Source organism: Cucurbita pepo, chromosome LG16 (assembly GCF_002806865.2).
Source record: "Cucurbita pepo subsp. pepo cultivar mu-cu-16 chromosome LG16, ASM280686v2, whole genome shotgun sequence".
NCBI lineage: Eukaryota > Viridiplantae > Streptophyta > Magnoliopsida > Cucurbitales > Cucurbitaceae > Cucurbita > Cucurbita pepo.
The window spans coordinates 3,429,165-3,449,029 of NC_036653.1; the positions used below are offsets into that span (position 1 = coordinate 3,429,165).

A 19,865-nucleotide genomic window follows, 5' to 3' on the forward strand; every position below is an offset into this window, starting at 1 on the left:
CTCCTCGGATAAATGGACAATATTTATTACATTAAACCAAAACTAGTAAAGTATACGTGTGCACGCTTGTAGTTTTTAGATACAAAGTTCGTTTACAAATCAAAAGTTTAACCAAAACTATGAACAAGTACATGCAAAATTTATGACGATAAGTTTTCTCTACAGCTGCATGACCTAGCAAATTTCCTATATAATGATTTGTCATCTACTAATCACTTGGAAAAAGAAAGGGTAGGGGTGAGTATAAAATATATTAAGTAAACAACCTATTCTTACCTTGTGGTTGAACTAATTCCTATATATGAAATATATGAAATCTGAAGCTATGCGCTCAAACAACACCTAGAGTTAGCCAAAATTGTGGCTTAAGGGATGTACTATCCTTTTCAAGTTCACAAGTATCTAAGCCATATACATATCTCTTATCGTACTCTAGCCCTCTCAAAGTTCATAATTGAAGAATTTTCAATACGTTGCGTAGGTTCGTAATCAACCTTGCACTATATGGGCCTTGAGCCTATGTGCCCCTGAAAAGACCCTAAGGTAACTATTAAGGTATAGAGGAGACCTTTACTCTAAGAACGAAGATCATATTCCACACGTATCTACTTATTGGGTTCTACTTGGAAGGTTCTTCCTAACTGTGTTGGCAACATTTACTTGTTCCTAAGATTAATAAACTACTTCTCACATCATTTTTTCATACTAAACAGTAAGCTACCTGCCTTAGGAACAATAGCTGCCTGTTCATTGTCTTCTTAGGTTAGAACAGTAAACTACAGGTTCATATCACCCTCCTCAAGTGGGAACAATATAAGGTCATGGCTCCCCACAAGGCACAATCGGGCTAACTCAGTAGTATACTCTCTATGACTTCTAGAGTTCCCTATGGGTCACAACTAAGTCTTGTGTACCAAGTAGACCCTAGTCCCTATTGGTTAGTTCACGATTAGGGGTTGCACCCTAAACATCCTTACAAGGTACCCTAGCCCCTGTTGAGACTCGCAACTAAATTCTAGGATAAAAATAACTTAAAACAATAGTCCGTGGTCTACCCTAATCATAACGAACATTGATAAGAATCACGATGTTCCAAATGTTCCAACTTGACCTATTACACGATCCAAGGTCAAGAAGATTCAACAAGCATTCATTCTTCATCTATAAAATTGGATTGACTTGGTTCAACCATCATTTCATGTGTTACAAGCTGATTCGATTGAAGAAAGACCATTTGGAGCTTCATAATTGATATTTGCACGGTTGAAGTAGTAGATGATGTTGCACGCATCATTTCATGAGTGGTTAGAAAACTTTATTTATTATTTTTAATTTCATAAAGTTTGTAATGGTCAAATTGACTTGTTGAGATTTGAGGGGATTAGGATTAAATCATGGCCACTAACTTCTTTTGTGGGGAGTCTATAAATACTCACAAATTATTAGGTAAAAATACTATTTGTGATGAATGAAATTGATCTCTAAAGTTGAGACTTTCTCCTCTAGAAATTGGAGCATCATCTTTTGTCATTTCTAAGTTTCAAGCAATTCTTATGGTAGATTGCATCCGAGCCATTCAATCAAGTCTTGATCAAGTTCGATTGTGGAGTGACTTAATTGTGGAAGACCCATTTACTGAGTCTAAAAAATTGCTCCGTTGATCCAACTTAGGTGGTTTGAAGCCAATTAGAGAATACATTTTCTGACGGCTCTAGCTCAAATTTTTGGCTAATTCAATTTGGGTCTAATATGCTCGGATCCTTTCATAGTGTTTTTGACTCTTTGGGAGGCATTTTGTTTTACACTTTTTGGAGGCGTTTAAGCTTAGTATGGCTACTTTTTAGCTAATTTAAATTATTTGGAGCTAAATTTTGATTATTTTATGCTACAAGGTGAGCTAATTTTCATAATAGAATTCTAATTAGGACGGTAGGACTCCTTAGTTAGAATTAGATTTCAAGGAGTAGGTTTAAGATAGTATCAAGAGTGCGGAATGACTTCAGCTTAGGCTAACCAAGTAAGTGAATTTACTATTGGGTTGGTTGGATGACTTGTTTGCTGCATGAACGACTCATGTTGTGTTTTATTATTGTATGACTTGTAGTATGTTATGTTTATGCTATAATGTAAATTATGTTGCGTACAAGTAATGCTCTAGTTTTAGATATACTATGATATGATTATGCTATACTATAGAACTATATTATGTTATCGATGTTATTTGATGCATGAACTTTCATGTACCATGTCACGTAAACTATATTAATATGTATGCTTTATGCCTATGAGATATAAGAAAACCATGTATGTTAATCTGATCAATATGAAAAGTATCAAATATATTTGTCTGATAGGAACGCAATGTCAGGAAAAGAATAAAGGTATGACTAAAATCATGAATATATGTCTTGTTTTAATGTTATGGTATCTCAGGCATTTTGTATAGCACGTACATCAGGATACTTCCTCGTTATGTTTAGTATGGACGTGTACCTTACGATATCTATGGTCTTCATGATATTATGCAAGCTCTTTCGTGGCACCTGGCAGCGTGAGCGTGCTCTAGACTGACGAGTGAGGTCCAGGGCATACATATATGAGTCCAACTAATGGATCGATGCCTGCATGCGTGAGCCGTGAGTAGGGAAGTATTATACATCCAACCATGATTATTTGTGTTTGCATTTCTCAACTCGAATTACTTATTGGGTACTTTTGAATTACTTACTGTGTTTTCGAACTTTTCTGCATACCTTAAGCATATCACGCATGTCATGGCATCTCTATTTTGCCATTTTATTAAGAAAATTAGGGTTTATATCTAAATTAAGCCCTCCAATCTATTTAGAACTCAAGCTTAATTAGCTGTTTCATCACACTCAGCAAACTAATCACATTTTCTAGAATTTCATTTTTTTTTGTTTAAAAAAAATACATAAATAGAAACTTACCCAAATGCTAATCTCTTTAAATTTCCTTTTGACTCTTCTTTTCTTTTTCCCATTTTCTCGGTCTTTTTTTCCTTCCTTTTATTTTATTAAATATTTTAAATTTTAATATAAGTTCAACAATTACTAAATATNTTATAATTATTATTGCTTTTATTTCTAATTCAAAACTTTACACATTACCCTTTATTTATATACAAGCTTTACACATTATTAGCTTTTACATCGCTTAATACTTTTCTTCAAATTATGACCTAAACTCTTAATGTGGTAATTTACATGTATGACTAATAAGCTCATGAACTATTAATTTTGTATATCTAATTGATGATTGAACGTTGTGTATTTTAAATTTGTTTCTAACCGATCACTCAACTTTAAAAATATTTTAGAAGTCTTTGAACTTTCAAATTTGTGTTTAATAGATCATTGAACATTAAATTAAAATAAAGTTGAACAAATTCATGAAACTTCTAGTTTGATTTTTGTCCAATTTGTCTCTTAAATATTCACAATTTATTCAGATAAAGAGATTTATTAGATACAAAATTGAATTGGATGCATGCTAGGACTCTAAACTTCAAATTTTGTATCTACTAGGTTCATAATTTTTTCTTTTATAATCGGATAGGTCAACTTATTAGACACAAATTTAAAAATTTAAAGGATGTATTAGACAATCTTCAAAGTTTAGTGACCTATTATGTAGCGATTCTAGATTTCTACTTAACCTACAGTCGCTACTGTATACATATTATAGACATTTTCTTTACGAAAATACTTTATTCAAAACTTTATCATAAAAACAAAGCATTGGTTTAAAATAATAAAAATTGAAATAAAATAAAGTGTACTAACCTATATGCTACTAATTGAAAATGCAAACTAACTTATACTAACCCATAGTCTACTAAATTCAAATTGCAAACTATCTTATGCATGTGCCGCCACGGTCTCCTCGGTTGCGATGCCACCGTCAACCGTACAGGGTGCCTAGCATTTACCTGAAAAAAAAAAGAAAAAAAAGTAGCACATGACTTGAGTATTTTAAGAAATACCCAGTAAGTGACCCCCTATCAGGGTTAGATGCAAGCATATACAATATGAGTGAGACCTACCATATCAGTCTATATTCCTACGGTAGCTATCCTAAGTGGATAATTGGATGTGTATTTACAATTCTACACACGGTCCACCCGTGCGAGTATGGACCCACCAATTGGTTCGCACACCTCTTTGGCCCCTTTCTTGTCGAGCGAGCATTATCTGGTAGCTATTGATGCCGGACACCCGTTAGAAGTAGCGATCGTCGTAGCAGCATTATAGTAAGTATAATGATCGTTCCTTGCTTTGTAACGTACACGCCCATACTATCGTAAAAGGAGATGGGGTATCCCCCAATGCATGAACACACAATGATGCAGAGGTCCCTAACATTTTTTCTTTCATTACGTGTATAACAATCCCTCTAGCGTTTTCCTTCATATCATAACTTCCATGCGTATATTGGGGTTGTGCATTAAGTCAATTCGTCATATTGCATGTCCATCATATTATATATCATTGATGTCGAACATATGTCATATAACAAACTTATCATGTCTTCTAATGTATGAAATCATATCATGCACATATCAGATCATATATAATAACATTCACATATAATAACACGAGTATGTCTTCAAAGATATCCTATCTTAACATATCATATCGTAAACATATCATTTCATCACATACAACACAACATTAACATATCATAACATACATATATCATTTCATATACGAGCATATGACACGTGTGAAGCCACGGACAGATGTCATCATACAACATACAATTATAACCAAACCAATAGTAAGGCCAATTACATGGTTGGCTATAGCCGACATTTTCCTACATTGGAGTACATTAGCTTTTCGTACCTCGAAATTACTCCAAGTATTGCTGGTTGTTGTTTCCTATTAGAACCTCCATCTCGTTTCGTTAGTAACTCAAATTTCTTAATTCAATTTAACTTAAATCGAGAATTGAACCTTATACGGACCTTAATGACTTAAATAAGGTGAATATTAACTTTGGGATGGTCGTAACAGTGGAATTTTGGCAAAATACCCTTTATCAAATGAGGGAGTAATTTTTGAGTCATGAAGCCGAGACGAGCCGACTAAGTCGTTAAGTCGAAGGGATTTCTGACTGTAGGTGCGACACGTGGAATAACGAGGTGCTGACGCGTGTGCAGGTCAAGACGAGTCGAGATGTAGGTCGATGCGCAGGTTGCAGGTCGTGAGGCTGGGCTGGACTTGTTGCAGGTGGGCTGATGGAGCAGTCTCGGGTAGTGGTTGTAGGGCTATAGATGCGGGAACTAGACCGAGGGCAGAATGGTTAGGTATTGGGTTATCGGTTGGGTACCCGATCCAGATCTGAATTTGTTGGATCTTGTCTTCCCTTCCCGACTCTGCACAAATTTTTACCTTTAAATTTCTCTCATCTCGAGCATCTCCAACGACGTTCTCCATCGTTCTTCCGCCCAAATCTTGGCTATCCTACACCTTTAGTTGCTTTGCTTCATGGTGGAGACATTGGTACCTTAATATATCAGGAAAACAGAGAGGTACAAGATTATTATTCCTTTATGTACACGTGCTTGATGGTCATTGATTCTTATTGTCGGTGGTGTACAGATAGCCTAAAAATCGTATGAAGGATGATTTACTTACCCTCTATGTACACGTGCTTGATGGTAATTGATTCTTATGCTAGGAATAGCCGTGTATCGAACATTCGATTAATGACACTCCCAATGAAAAACACAACCCCTTTTCCGGTTTCCTCTTGTTCTCTCTCTATTACTAACTCTTTTCTCGTACAGGAGCACTTCATGAGGGTGGCTGAAGATCATGAAGTTGTTTGGCGTGCGTGGGGGTCAAGGGAGAGTGTGTCCAAGAGGCGTGTGAGAATTCCAACACCTCGCCAGAATTCTTCCACCTTTTCCACAAGACCAAGCAATTTTTTTTTTTTTTTTTTTTTGCTGTAAGTACATTATATACACCTGAAAAAGAATTTCGTCATCGAAAGTCTCGAATTCTTGCATTAACTCGAGGTACTTTTCCCTTATCTCATCCTCCCGCTCACATGTGGAAATACACAAGCCATGATTATTACTAGTTTTTCTTCATAAATCAGGTCTTCGTCAATCTAAAGAGGTTTGTAGTCTATCACGTGGGTAGGGTCCTTCATGTATTTACTAAACATGGACACACGGAATACATCGTGTATGCTTGAAAGAGAGGGTGGTAGGGCTAGCTTATATGCTATCAGACCGATTCATTCTAGGATTTCGAAAGGTCTGATAAAATGAGGCTTAGCTTGCCCTTACGTCTAAACCTTAGAGCATCCTTCATAAGAGCCACTCTCAAGAATACTGTCCCCAACCTCAAATTCTAGGTTCCCGCACCTTACATCCGCAAAGCTTTTTTGCATTCTTTGTGCGGTGCGCATCCTTGCTCTGATTTTTTGTATAGCCTCGTTAGTAATGCGGACCAACTCGAGTCCCACTATTTTCCATTTAATGCTTCGAGCGTTACCATTCCGATACTTGTTTGGAAGCTATTATTGTATGAGAATTCTATCATATGTAGCTTGGTGTCCCAACTTCCAGTGAAGTCCACTGCGCTTGCTTGTAGCATGCCTTCTAAAATTTGATTCAAATGCTCCATTTGACCCTCTATTTACGGGCGGAAGGCAGTGCTAAAGTCGAGGCATGTACCCAACGCTTTTTGGATTCTTCATCAAAATGCCGACGTAAAGTGTTTGTCCCGGTCCGACACTGTTGACATTGGAACTCCATGCAACCTCATGATTTCCTTCACATACAGTTGAGCCTAATTTTCTACTATATATGTTGCCTTTCCCGATAGGAAGTGTGTCGACTTTGTCAATCTCTCGAGGATTATCCAGATTACCGAATAGCCTTTCACTGTCCAGAGTAAGCCCACTATTAAGTCCTTTTCTCACTTCCACTCCGTTATACTTAGAGGTTGCAGTAATCCTATCATTTTCTGTCTGGGAGCTTTTACCTGTTGGCACACCAAATACTTGCTCACAAATTTCGCTATGTCCTTTTTCATACTTTGCCACTAAAAGTGTTGTTTTAGGTCTTGGCACATTTTGGTACCGCCTGGATGTCTAGAGAATGGTGAGTTGTGTGCTTCAGTTAGAATTTCATTCCTTAGTTCTCCCACCACTGGGACACATAGTTGTTCTTGGCATAGTAGTCTACCATCTGATGACTTGGAAAAACTATTCACTGGTCCCGCTGTGAGCTGACTTAATATCTTATTTAGGTTGGGATCCTCTTGTTAGAAGTTGATAATCATTTGTTTAAGTGTGATGGTGAATTGAGCCATGTGTGCTATAACTCCCCAGTTACCACAACTATGTCAGTTCACTCAAAATCCGCTTGTACTTGTGACTCCCTAGTGATAAGGGTCAAAAAGTGTGCCAAATAACATCATTTCAAACTTATAGTGGCCATATCTTGTTCGAAAGGTTGTCTTTGGTACATCCCCTTCCTTGATCTTAATCTGGCCATAGCCTGATGGAAGGTCTATCTTGAAAAATATCGTTGTGTCTCGAAGCTGATCGAATAAATCCTCGATGCGAGGGAATGGGTACTTGTTATTTACTATTATCTTATTTAAATCCATGTTGTCAATACATAGGCACATCGAGCCATCATTTTTCATAAACAACAGCGGCGCACCACAAGGGGATACACTAGGTCGGATGAAACCCTTATCCATTAGGTATTGTAGGTTTACTTTAAGTTCCTTTAATTCTGTTGCGGTCATCGGTACAGTGCTTTAGAGATGGGAACAGTTCGTGGTTTGAGATCTATCCGAAGTCTATGGTTCGGGAAGGAGAAACTCCTTGTAAATCCTCAAGGAAGACATTCGGGAATTCGTTCATTATTGGTACCATATCCATCGCCTTCTCTTTTCCTTTTATGTCTACTGCACAAGCTAGTATAGCCCATACTCTTTGTTGTACTAGTCTTTTAGCTTTGATCATCGACACTATTTTTGGGGTGACTCATATGTAGGTACAGATTCCCTTAAACTTAAAGTATGGTCTGGTTGGTAGCGGAAATACCACCTCCTTCTTGTGGCAATCATACTCGCATAGTTCTCGGCTAACAAATCTATTCCTAATATGACGTCGAAGTCTATCATACGCACTACTTTCAAGTCTACGCTTATGGTTCGTCTAGCTACTATTACTTGCCAATCTTTTATCCTATTCTCATTTACTACATCTACTCCCGCTGAGGTACTAACAAATAACACATGCAATAAGGGTTCTACTATGAACCTTGCTTGACTAACAAATAGCATGAATATAAAGAAATGTGTAGAACCATAAACAAATAATGTTAATCTGTAATGTCCCAGTATAGATAGTGTACCTGTCACCACGGTGTTAGGTGTTCCAGCATCCGTACTGGTGGATGCATATGCTTTTGCCTACAAGCAGGTCTACACAGTTCGCTCGCCACTACCTGATCCTCTAGGTGGCTTAACTATATTCTCGATACCTTTCTTGGTGTAGTATTTGGCCATGTGGCCCTCACGACCGCATCTGAAACATGTCCTAGATTTGGCCATACATTTACCCCAATGTTGTTTTTCGCATTCGCGACATAGTGGTTTCTCAAGTTCTTGGATCCTCTCTAGGTCTCTGGGATAAACATCTACATATCTGGCAGGGCATCTGTCAGCATATCGAGATCTTCGTGCTGGTGGTTGATGGTCTGTCTCCCTTGGTTCATACGGTCGCTTCCTTCCGATAGTGACCATTGATTCCCGATGCCTTTCCTCTTTAGGCTTTTCCAAGGCTTTGGCCGTTCTAAGCGCCTCCTCATAAGTCTTCGGGTCTTTAGCTTCCACCATGCGGCCGATCTCTGAGTCTAGACCCATGAAAAACTTCTCTATCATTTTTTTGTTCTGTGTCTACCAGGAAAGGTGCAAATCTCTTCAGCCTCATGAATTCTCGAGCATATCTGTCTACAGAATGTCCACCCTGTGTTAGGTGGTTAAACTCTTGTTGTTTTTTAAGTCAGACTACCTTGGGGTAGAACTCTTTCAGGAATGCCTCCTTAAATCGTGGCCATGTTATGATTCCCCCATCTTGATTGAGATTATCCTTGTTGTCCATCCACCATAATTTCGCATCCTTTTTCAGCATGAATGACGCGTAAAACACCTTTTGATCATTCGGGCATTCCATTAGTAGGAATATTGTCTCCATATTCAAAATCCACATATGAGCTTCAGTGGGGTCTCTCTCGGTTCCACTGAATGTGCGCGGGTCATATCGCTTGAAATCCCTAAAATATCTCGCGCCACTGGTAGATTGCGAGCTGTTTGCTTGCTGAGTGGCTACCATGGTGTGCATCATAGCTTGGAATGACTCCCACATCAGGCTCGTAGTGGGATCGATTCTAGCTGTTGGAGTTGGCATAGCTTGGGGTGGCACAACTTGAGGCGGTGCTGCTGCATCTTTCCTAGTAATTGAACCTTCTTGATGTGAGCTCTCTTCACCCCCACCTCTTCCTCTACCTCTAATAGGGCATTGTCTCCTTCTTCGTCTTCCTCTTCCGCATCCTCTAGGCGACATGGTTCTAAAAACGAAGATAATTTTTATTAAGTGTATAGCTCACTAACATAACAATATTATATCGCACACAATTATAATCATGCAACATAGCAAGCATATAATTATGACACTAAATTAACCATCATGTTGCAATGAATGATATAACTATAGCTCATCAATTTCAATGCTACATTACATTTAATACTAAGGGTCAATCACAATAAATCCCTTTTAAAAGATTTCTTTTTTTTATCTTATGCATGACGGACCTGACGTTGACGGGACATCGATAGTTGGACCATGGAACATATCAAGCCTACTTCATGGGCTAGTCTACAAGATCTATTATCTAGAAATCTGATACCAACTGTGACAACCCTAGATTTCTACCTAAAGTCGCTAATATATACATATCATAAACATTTTATGGAGAAATACTTCATTCAAAACTTTATCATAAAAACATAGTCTCGATCTTACATGTTTTCTAGGAGGCCTTCAAATAAAATCATAAAAATTAAAAATAACATGAAGTAAAAATGCCCTATATTAACTTATATCCTACTAAATGGAAATGCAAGCTAACCTATTCTAACCTGTAGCCTACTAAATTCAAATTGAAAACTACCTTATGCATGTGTCACGATCTCTTAGGTTGTGATGTCACCGTCAGTCGTACAGGGGAGCCTTGCGTTCACTTGAAAAAAAATAAGAGTAGCACATGGTTTGAGTATTTTAAGAAATACTCAGTAAGTGATCCCCCTATCGAGGTTAGATGCAAGCGCATACAATCATGAGTGAGACCTATATATCAGTATATATTCCTATGGTGACTATCCAAAGCGGGTAATTGGATGTGTATTTACTATTCTAGACACAGTCCACACATGCAAGTATGGACCCACCAGTCGATTCGCACACCTTCTAGGCCCCTGTCTTGTCAGGCGAGCATTCTCTAGTAGTTCTTGATGCCAAACATTCGTTAGGAATAGCAATCACCGTAGCAGCATTATGGTAAACATAATGATCGTTTTTCTCCTTCTTAACGTACGAGTCTGTACCATCGTAAAAGGAGAAGAGGTATCCCTCAATGCATGAACACACAATGATGCATGAGGTCCCAACATTTTTCTTTAATTATCATATATAACAACCCCTCTAGCGTTGTGCATTAGATCAATTCATCATATTGCATGTCAATCATATCATATATCATTGATGTCGAACATATGTCATATAATAAACTTATCATGTCTTATAACGTATGAAATCATATCATGCACATATCATATCATATCATATATCATAACATTCACATATCATAACACAAGCATGCCTTCAAACATATCCTATCTTAACATATCATACCGTAAACATATCATTTCATTACATACAACACAACATTAACATATCATAATGTACATATATCATTTCATAACCGTTCAAATATACGAACATATGAAACGTGCGAAGCCACGGGCATGTGTCATCATACAACATACAATTATAACCAAACTGATAGTAAGGCCACGTTCTCTTTTCGTTCCTCAAAATATCTCCAAGTGTCACCGGTTGTTGTTTCTCATAAAACGTCCATCTAGTTTCATTAGTAACTCAAATTTCTTAACTAAATTTAACTTAAATCGAGAAATTAAACCTTATATTAACCTTAATTTCCTTAAACAATGTCAATTTCAGTTTTGGGATGGTCGAAACGGTGAAAATTTGGCAAAATACCCTTTACCAAGTCGAGAAAGTGAATTTTGAGCTGCAGAGTCGAGCCGAAGTCGAGCCGATTGAGTCGTGTAAGTTGAAGGGATTTCTGGCTATAGATGCAACACATGGCACAACGAGGCACTGACACGTGTGCAGGTTGAGTCGGGTCAAGGCGCGAGTTGCTGCAGGAGTAGCGGGTGGAGGGTTGTGAAGCTGGGCTAGACTTGCTGCAGGTGGGCTGATGTGGCGGTCTCGGGTAGTGGGTGTTGGGCTATAGACACGGGCATTGAACTAAGGGTAGAAGGGTTAGGTAATGGGTTATCGATGGGGTACCTGATCCAAATCCGAATCCATCGGATCTCGTCTTCCCTACCCAACTCTACATAAATTTTCCCTTTGACTTTCTCTCTCCTTGCAAGCGTTCTCTTGTTCTTCCGCCCAGAACTCGGCTATCCTACACCTCTGGTTGCTTTGCTTCACGGTGAAGATGTTGGTGTTGGATAATGAATGTCCCACATCGGCTAATTTAGGAATGATCATGGGTTTATAATCAAGGAATACTATCTCCATTGGTATGAGGCCTTTTGGGGAAGCCCAAAGCAAAACCATGAGAGCTTATGCTCAAAGTGGACAATATCATACCATTGTGGAGAGTCGAGATGCTCTGATACCATGTTAGAAATCCCGACTCTCCACAATGGTATGATATTGTCCACTTTGAGCATAAGCTCTCATGGCTTTGCTTTGAGCTTCCCCAAAAGACCTCATACCAATAGAGATAGTATTTTTTCTTTATTATAAACCCATGACCATTCCCTAAATTAACCGATGTGGACACTTTCATCCAACACACTTCCCCTTAATCGAGGCTCGACTCCTTTGGAGTCTTAGTCATTTTTTACTGCCTTCGAGGAGGCTTGACTCATTTTTATTTTTGGAGTTCTTTGTTCGACATTCGAGGATTTGTCAATCTATTGGCACGACTAAGTTTGGGCATGGCTCTGATACCACTTGTCACAATCGCACTCTTGATGACAGCGGACTTGCGTTTGTGCAGCACTCACTTTCCAACGACAAGTGAGCTAAGCCAATTTGTTCTTACGTCGCCTACGGCCAAGTGACGTATGCTTGAGCCTCTGACCTCGATTTAAGAAGATTTTAGAAAACGAGGACAGAGAGAGATTTTTTGAAAGAGAGATTTTTGAAAGAGACGTTATATAAGCAAGCAAGAGAGTAACAACAATGACTCACAGTATATAACCTTGGGTAGGCAAGGTTCGAGATGCGCGCGGACTAGTCTTTCTCGTGGGATATGAAAAAGCAGAAGCCATCGAAGACTCTATTCCCAATTCTCGTTCCGATCACGCAGAATTGTTTGATCACACATGGCTAGGGCACCGACGACCGCAACCGGATCATTAACGTCGTCCTCCCCTTCCCTCACAACTATCGTCGTCTTGGCCAACGGATCCTCTTCCTCCCACTCTCAGCCACCCGAAACCCTAGTTCTCCGTCTCAATTCAGAAGAAGAAGAAGGTCTTGTGGAAGGAAGGGACTGTCGACAACAAGTTCATGTAGAAGAAGAGCTCCAAGAAGTGTTGTATTTTCCACAAGCAGAAGCCCAAAGAAGACAATATCTGCTAGCGATGGATCTTGGCCATTACACATGGTATCAGAGCCATGCCCTAAACTTAGTCGTGCCAATAGATTGGTAAATCCTCAAATGTCGAACAAAGGACTCCAAAAGAAAAGGAGTCAAGCCTCCTCGAAGGCATAGTAAAAAATGACTAAGACTCCAAAGGAGTCGAACCTNCGGGCATGCAATCGTGGACAACACGTCTTGGACAAGCAAGACCGAGATATCTGTCATGTGGCCATTGACAACACGCCTTGGACATGCATGACCGTGACATCCNAAAAGTCTCACATTGGCTAATTTAGGAAATGATCGGGGTTTATAATCAAGGAATACTATCTCCATTGGTATGGGGCCTTTTGGGGAAGCCCAAAGCAAAGCCATGAGAGCTTATACTCAAAGTGGACAATATCATACCATTGTGGAGAGTTGAGATTTCTAACTGTTGGTACCTTAATATATCCTGAAAACGAAGAGGTATGAGATTATTATTCCTTTTTTAGAACCTTCCTTGACGATGGTGTACAGACAGCCCAACAATTGTATGAAGGATAATTTACTTACTCTCTATGTACACGTGCTTGAAGGTCATTCATTCTTATGCTGGGGAATAGCCCTCTATCGAACATTCGATTGATTTACAGTGTCACTAGCATGCTTATCGAAAAACAAAACCTCATTTTCGGTTTTCCCTCGTTCTCTCTCTGTTACTAACTCTTTTCTCGTGCACGAGTGTTTCTAGTGGGTGGCAAAAGATTGTGAAGTTGTTTGGTGTGCGTGGGGTTAAGGGAGAGTGTGTTCGAGAGGGGTGCAAGAATTCCGACGACCAAGCAATTTTTTTTCTTCTACGGTCATTACATATTAGATACAAAATTTAAAATGCATGGATATGTTAGAGACAATTTCTTAACTTGAGATTGTGAGTTAAGCATATTCGTTCTTGCGTCGCCTATGACCAAGCGACGTATGCTCGAGTCTCTGACCCCAGTTTAAGAAGAAAGTTTAGAAAATAGGGGCAAAGAGATTTCGAAAGAGAGTTTTGAAAGCAAGATTTTAGAAATTGAAATTAGTGTTATATGGGAATGTAAGCAAAAAGGCAACAACAACGACTTACTGCATATAACTATTACTATTGGGTAGGAAGAAGTTGACAACTAGTCATATCATCCTATAGTACATTTTGAGACATTTTGGCCCTTGCAGGTGTAGACACGATGTTGATGAACGGTCATACACCCTCATACTGACCCAATAATGGAATGGTAAAGACCTATCTAGGATGAAAGCATGTAAAATGGGTTTGGAACGGGCATGCAATCGTGGACAACACGTCTTGGACAAGCAAGACCGAGATATCTGTCATGTGGCCATTGACAACACGCCTTGGACATGCATGACCGTGACATCCTCCTCCACTCAATTGGTTGACATTCCTATCAACCGACTCGAACAAGCCAGACTAGGAATTTAACCTAACCAAGATTAACTTGTAAATTTATGATCTATTAAAGGCTAAACCTAAACTTGTAATTTAAACTACTACTAATAATAATAATACAACATATCCACCTGATGCAATTTTTCTACCATTATTTGGTATCTTTATGTTTTAAAATAATGTTAATTAAAATGAGCAAATATATATACCTAGTTATATCAATTAAAATTCATAACGAGTAATGGTATCAATTTAACCTCTAATAAGTGAATTAATTTAGTCCCTACATAAAAAAATTTATTTTTAAACCATGCACCACTAACAAAAGGTTTAAATTGCTTCAATTTATGAAAATCTAGGTTTAAGTAAATAAAATTATTAGTCTGAATTACAATTCGAAAGCTTATAAGTATAATTTGATACCTTCAAATCATTTCGTCCTCACTCTCCCATGTAGCTTCTTCAAAGCGGTGATTATGCCACATGACTTAATCACTACTACATGAATGACTTAGTTATGAAATGCAAAAAAAAAATTTAAAGACTTTTTAAGACGATGTCATGGACTTATATGTTTATAATAAAAATAGTTAAACAATTACATGCAATTGTGTTTGGGACCTATCATAAAATATCATTTCATGGGCTTAGTCTCAACTTTCGATAGAATTGGATTTATAGTACTTATCTACACACGTCCCACGTACGTGCACATGAACCCTCACGCGAGCTCGTATACGTACCTTTTGACCTAGCCTTTGACTAGCATACACCCACACTGCCAATATACCACGGAGGGAAGGAAGCATGCATAATATTGTGGTGTATACAATACCGCATCATACTAATCATAACAGGGAAGTATCTCAATACATGTGAACATACAATATGTATGAAGTCTCCATAGTTTAAAATTATAGCATGTATCTGTGATGCATACATATTTCCATTTATTTCATATCCCTACATAAGGTGGTGTGCAACATGACACCACGCTCTCATAACACGTCACATCTATCAATAGCATAACGTGTCAACATGATATTTCATGACAAGACATGTCTCATCATAACAACACATCATAACATTATAAGCACACATAATAATCACAACGTACGACACATGCAAGGGCCACAGAGCACGCGTCGTTCATGCTTCTAACAATTTATCTAACCCAAACAATAGTGAAGTCACTTACCTGAGTAGCTCAAGTCGGAATCATTGAATTATACTTGGAGCTAGTCTTATTCTATCCTTTGAAATTCAAGTTAACCTACAAATTTATGACAATGGATTAGAACACGTTGAGCAAGTTAATTTACCTACGCTCACAATTAAACCACTAATTTATCTTAGAATACTTTAAATTGGTCAAACTGTGACCGTACTCATCTAAATTGCTTTTAAAAATTCCAAAATTGACTCCATAATGGTAAAAAAAAATAGTAGCAATGTTCAGAAAAGAGTGGAACAGAGTAAAATTGAATAACTAAGGTGTATAATGTGGGAGTTGCGGCTGGAATCGAGTTGAGTCGAGCCAAGCTGACACTAAGGAAAAGGTGGGTCGCGACGTTAGGTTGGGTCAGGCTCATGAGTTCGAACCAATTTCTAGACTTAGGATGCATGTGGGTCACGGTCCGGGTCGGGCTGCTGGGTTGTAGCGTCGTGCGTCATGGTCCAAAAGTCGAGTGGATTTGGATTAGGTCGGAGCTAGGTCTTCGGCTGATGAATGTGGGTTGCACTAATAGGGTACCCTCGGCGACTATTCTAGGTTAGTTCTCCAAACCTAATTAGTTTCAGATATGAGCCTGTGGTTCGGGTCTTGAGGTTTAAGTGTCTAGTCAGATTGTTAATTCCTCCTTTGCATTTTTTCTCGTTTTTTTTTTTTTTGCCCTATTTTCGACCCATTTTTGTCCAATTTTGGTCTATTCTTACCTCATAAGTTCTTGTCTCGTATATCTAATTTTTTTCTCAAATATCTAATGCCAAACTTAGATAACAATTAAAAGATTTAGGATATCAAATAAATAATTTGACATTTAATCTGGTAGATTGTTTGATATCTAATTTCTATCGTTATCATTATTTCCTAGCATCAAAATCAAGACAACAAATTGAAAATGGATTACAATATGCAGACATTTATGATATTTAAAGCATAATTCTCGTAATTCAAATCTAAACAATTGCCACAAAAATTAAGATAAGAAAAGGGTTCAAGATTAAAACTTACTCGGATGCTTTTTTTTTTTTTTTTTCAATGGGGATTCCTTCTCGAACAGATTGAAAGCTTCTAGTGTTGGGATCAACTGGAACTTCTGTCTGAGTAAAGACACGTTTTTGTTCACAATTCCCCCTTTTTTCTGCGCCAAATGAGAGAATCTGAGGGTTTGAGGGAGAGATTTGTTATGGAGTTATTTTTGGAGGGAGGGCTAGGGAGATTTTTTTTTTTTTTTTTTTTTTTTTTTTTTTTTTTNATGGTCCAAGTTCAAAATCTATCAATACGATGGATCAGCTATGTTTGGTTGTAAGGGAGACATATTTGGAATATATTGTGAACTCAGAAAGTGTTTGTGGCAATGTTAAACGTTAAGTTATTGGTCCAATTTGCTCTAATTTCTGGAGATCAATTTTTTCTTACGTCTAAATCTAAGGGCTCCCTTCATAGATGCTATTTTCAAGAATACCTTATTGCCCACTACAAACTCTAGGTCGCTTCACCTCACATTGGCATAAGTTTTCTAGCTACTTTGGGGTAGTGTGCATCATTGCTGTTATCTTCTGAATAACCTCATTTGTAGCTTGAACTATGTTAAAATCTAATAACTTACACTCTCCCATTTCATCCTAACGCATTGGGTATACGAGCTATTATTATAAATAAATTTCATATGATGCAAGTATGTGTGCTAGCTATGTGCAAAATCTAACATATATGCAAGTAGCATGTCTTCCAGGGTTTTACTTAGGTATTAGCTTACCCATTTAACTGTGGACGAAACATCGTGCTGAACTTCAACACCCTAGGAAGGTTCTGAGGAACTTGATCAAACATTATAGACATCAATATCCTATGCAATCTAATAATCTTCTTCCGGTACATTTGACCAAATTATCCATTGAATAGGTGAATTTTTCATGCAAAAGGTGAGGTGACTTCGTGAAATTCAATTACTACCCATATCGTAGTATAATCCTTATAGCCAAAGCCCCGAGACAAAACCTATATTGCTTTTGTAACCATTTGGTAATCAATGTCGATATTGCACCGACTTCTTACTCAATGCGTCTTCTACCCCCATTGGATATATTAGAGTGGTACACTATCGTAGCCTTTGATCTTTATGCCCTAAAATTTTGTAATTAATGATTTAAATTCAATAAACATTGTACCATGTATGATAAGTATGAATGAAATATCACGAATATGTGTATGTCTCATAGGAAATTTATGTTATGATAAGTAAGGAAGTATTATGTGTATCACCTTATTGAATCCTTATTTTTAAAACGGAACATCATACGTGATGTATGCGACATGAGCATGGATTACTTCTCCAGTATACGTCCGGATGCGTACACCATGATATTATACGTGCTCCCTTCTTTTTTTATTGATTTTCAGCAGCTTGAATGTGCGCTAGCTCACAATCAAGCCTAAAAGATACGTATATAAGTCCGCATAGTGGGTTGATGTGTGTGCGCGTGAAGCATGGGTAGAGAAGTATTATGCATCCAATCCTACTTGAAAAAAGAAAACTAAAACCCGAGAAACAGTCATGAAAAGTAGATCTTACCAATCATGAAATATGTTGCTTGTGGTAGCATTTGTCAACTCAAATGGAATCACTTGCTAAATATTTTTAAATATTCATCCTATGTCTATAACTTTTTCAAGTTAAGACAAGGTCTTGGTGTATCATCGAGGAGACCATAGAATTAAAGACACATAGCCTTCAACATTTACATTATAGTTCCATGATGGGTAGTTTAGTAACATTTTCATCTTTAAATATGAACTACACTTTCTTATATTCAAATAATATTTTTACCTTATTTGCAAGGTCTATTAACATTTAAATAATATATTTTTTTAATGTGACATGTTTTTAAATAGTTTGCTGCACGCATCAATCATAACATGCCCGAAGTAACATTATTATTTTAAAAGAAAAATTATAGTCGTTATATAAATTGTGAAAAAAGTCCGTCGTAGAATAGTCTAAATTAAATCTTTAAAACCATACATAGGAAACTAAAATGTCTAAATATTCGAGAATTAAATTGAAACAATCACAATCATAAATATCAAAGTTGTTACTGTTAAATGTAGAATAGATGGTACATAGTAAGATAATATACTGATTTACTTGTTTGTTATATGAATCAAAGAGAATCTATGATTTTCTGATTTGTTACTAAATCTATGATTTCATAGTTTGTTACAATGTAATCCTCATTATACAATCTATAAATACATGAGGTCGTGACCCATATAGGTCAACGTTCCATTCAACCTGACATGGTATCAGAGCCAAGGTTTATTCATTTACAATGTCTATCATATCTTCTTCCTCCTCCACATCCACCATCTCCAACACGATCTCAACTACCATGGCATCGACCTTTGGCCCAATCCCTTTTCACCAGGCTGTCACAATCCGTCTCACAAAAAACAACTTCATCATATGGCGCGCCCAGCTCCTCCCCTACCTACGGAGTACGAAGCTTATGGGCTACCTTGATGGCACCATTGCCGCACCTGCCAAGCTAATCCCTTCCTTACCCATTGCTGGTCCTGACTTGGTCTCTAATCCAGCCTATGATCAGTGGTATGATCAGGATCAACAGGTCCTTAGCGGCCTTCTCTCCTCCATGTCTGAGGAGATTCTTTACGATGTGGTTGCCGCTACTACGTTCAAGGAGGCGTGGGATACCCTGCAGCGGATATTTTCGTCGTCAACTCGTGCTCGCACTGTTCAGATCCGTGTTGAGCTCGCCACGTCCAAGAAACGTGATCTGTCTGCTGCAAATTATTTTCACAAGATTAAAGGGTTGGCCACCGAGCTAGCCGCCGCCGGCTCGGCCTTGCAGGATGATGATGTGATTGCATATCTTCTTGCTGGTCTTGGCCCTGACTATGATCCCTTCGTCACCTCGATGACTACCAAAAGTGAAGCCCTCACGCTTGATGATGTGTTTGCACATCTAATGACATTTGAAGCTCGCCAACTACAACCCCAGGCTGAACTTCAGTTAAACCCTGGATCTTCTACCAATTATGTTGGTCATGGTGGTGAGCAGAAGAACTATGGGCGTAGGGATCGTGGTCGTGGACGTTCTCAAGGTGGTGCGCCCTCTCGTCCTGCTGGTGATCGTCATGACCCTTCTACTTGTCCTTCCTGCCAGATCTGCGGCAAAGTGGGGCATACTGCTATTCGCTGCTGGCATAGGATGGATGAGTCCTATCAAGAT

General features: G+C 38.2%; 1 non-coding gene across 1 annotated transcript; it reads left to right on the plus strand.

The window, feature by feature from the left end:
• The first annotated feature begins 19,475 nt into the window (after nt 1-19,475).
• LOC111777923 lies at nt 19,476-19,614 on the plus strand. The gene has a single exon (XR_002812446.1). It is a non-coding gene; the product is annotated as a small nucleolar RNA Z247 (small nucleolar RNA).
• Nucleotides 19,615-19,865: the final 251 nt, after the last annotated feature.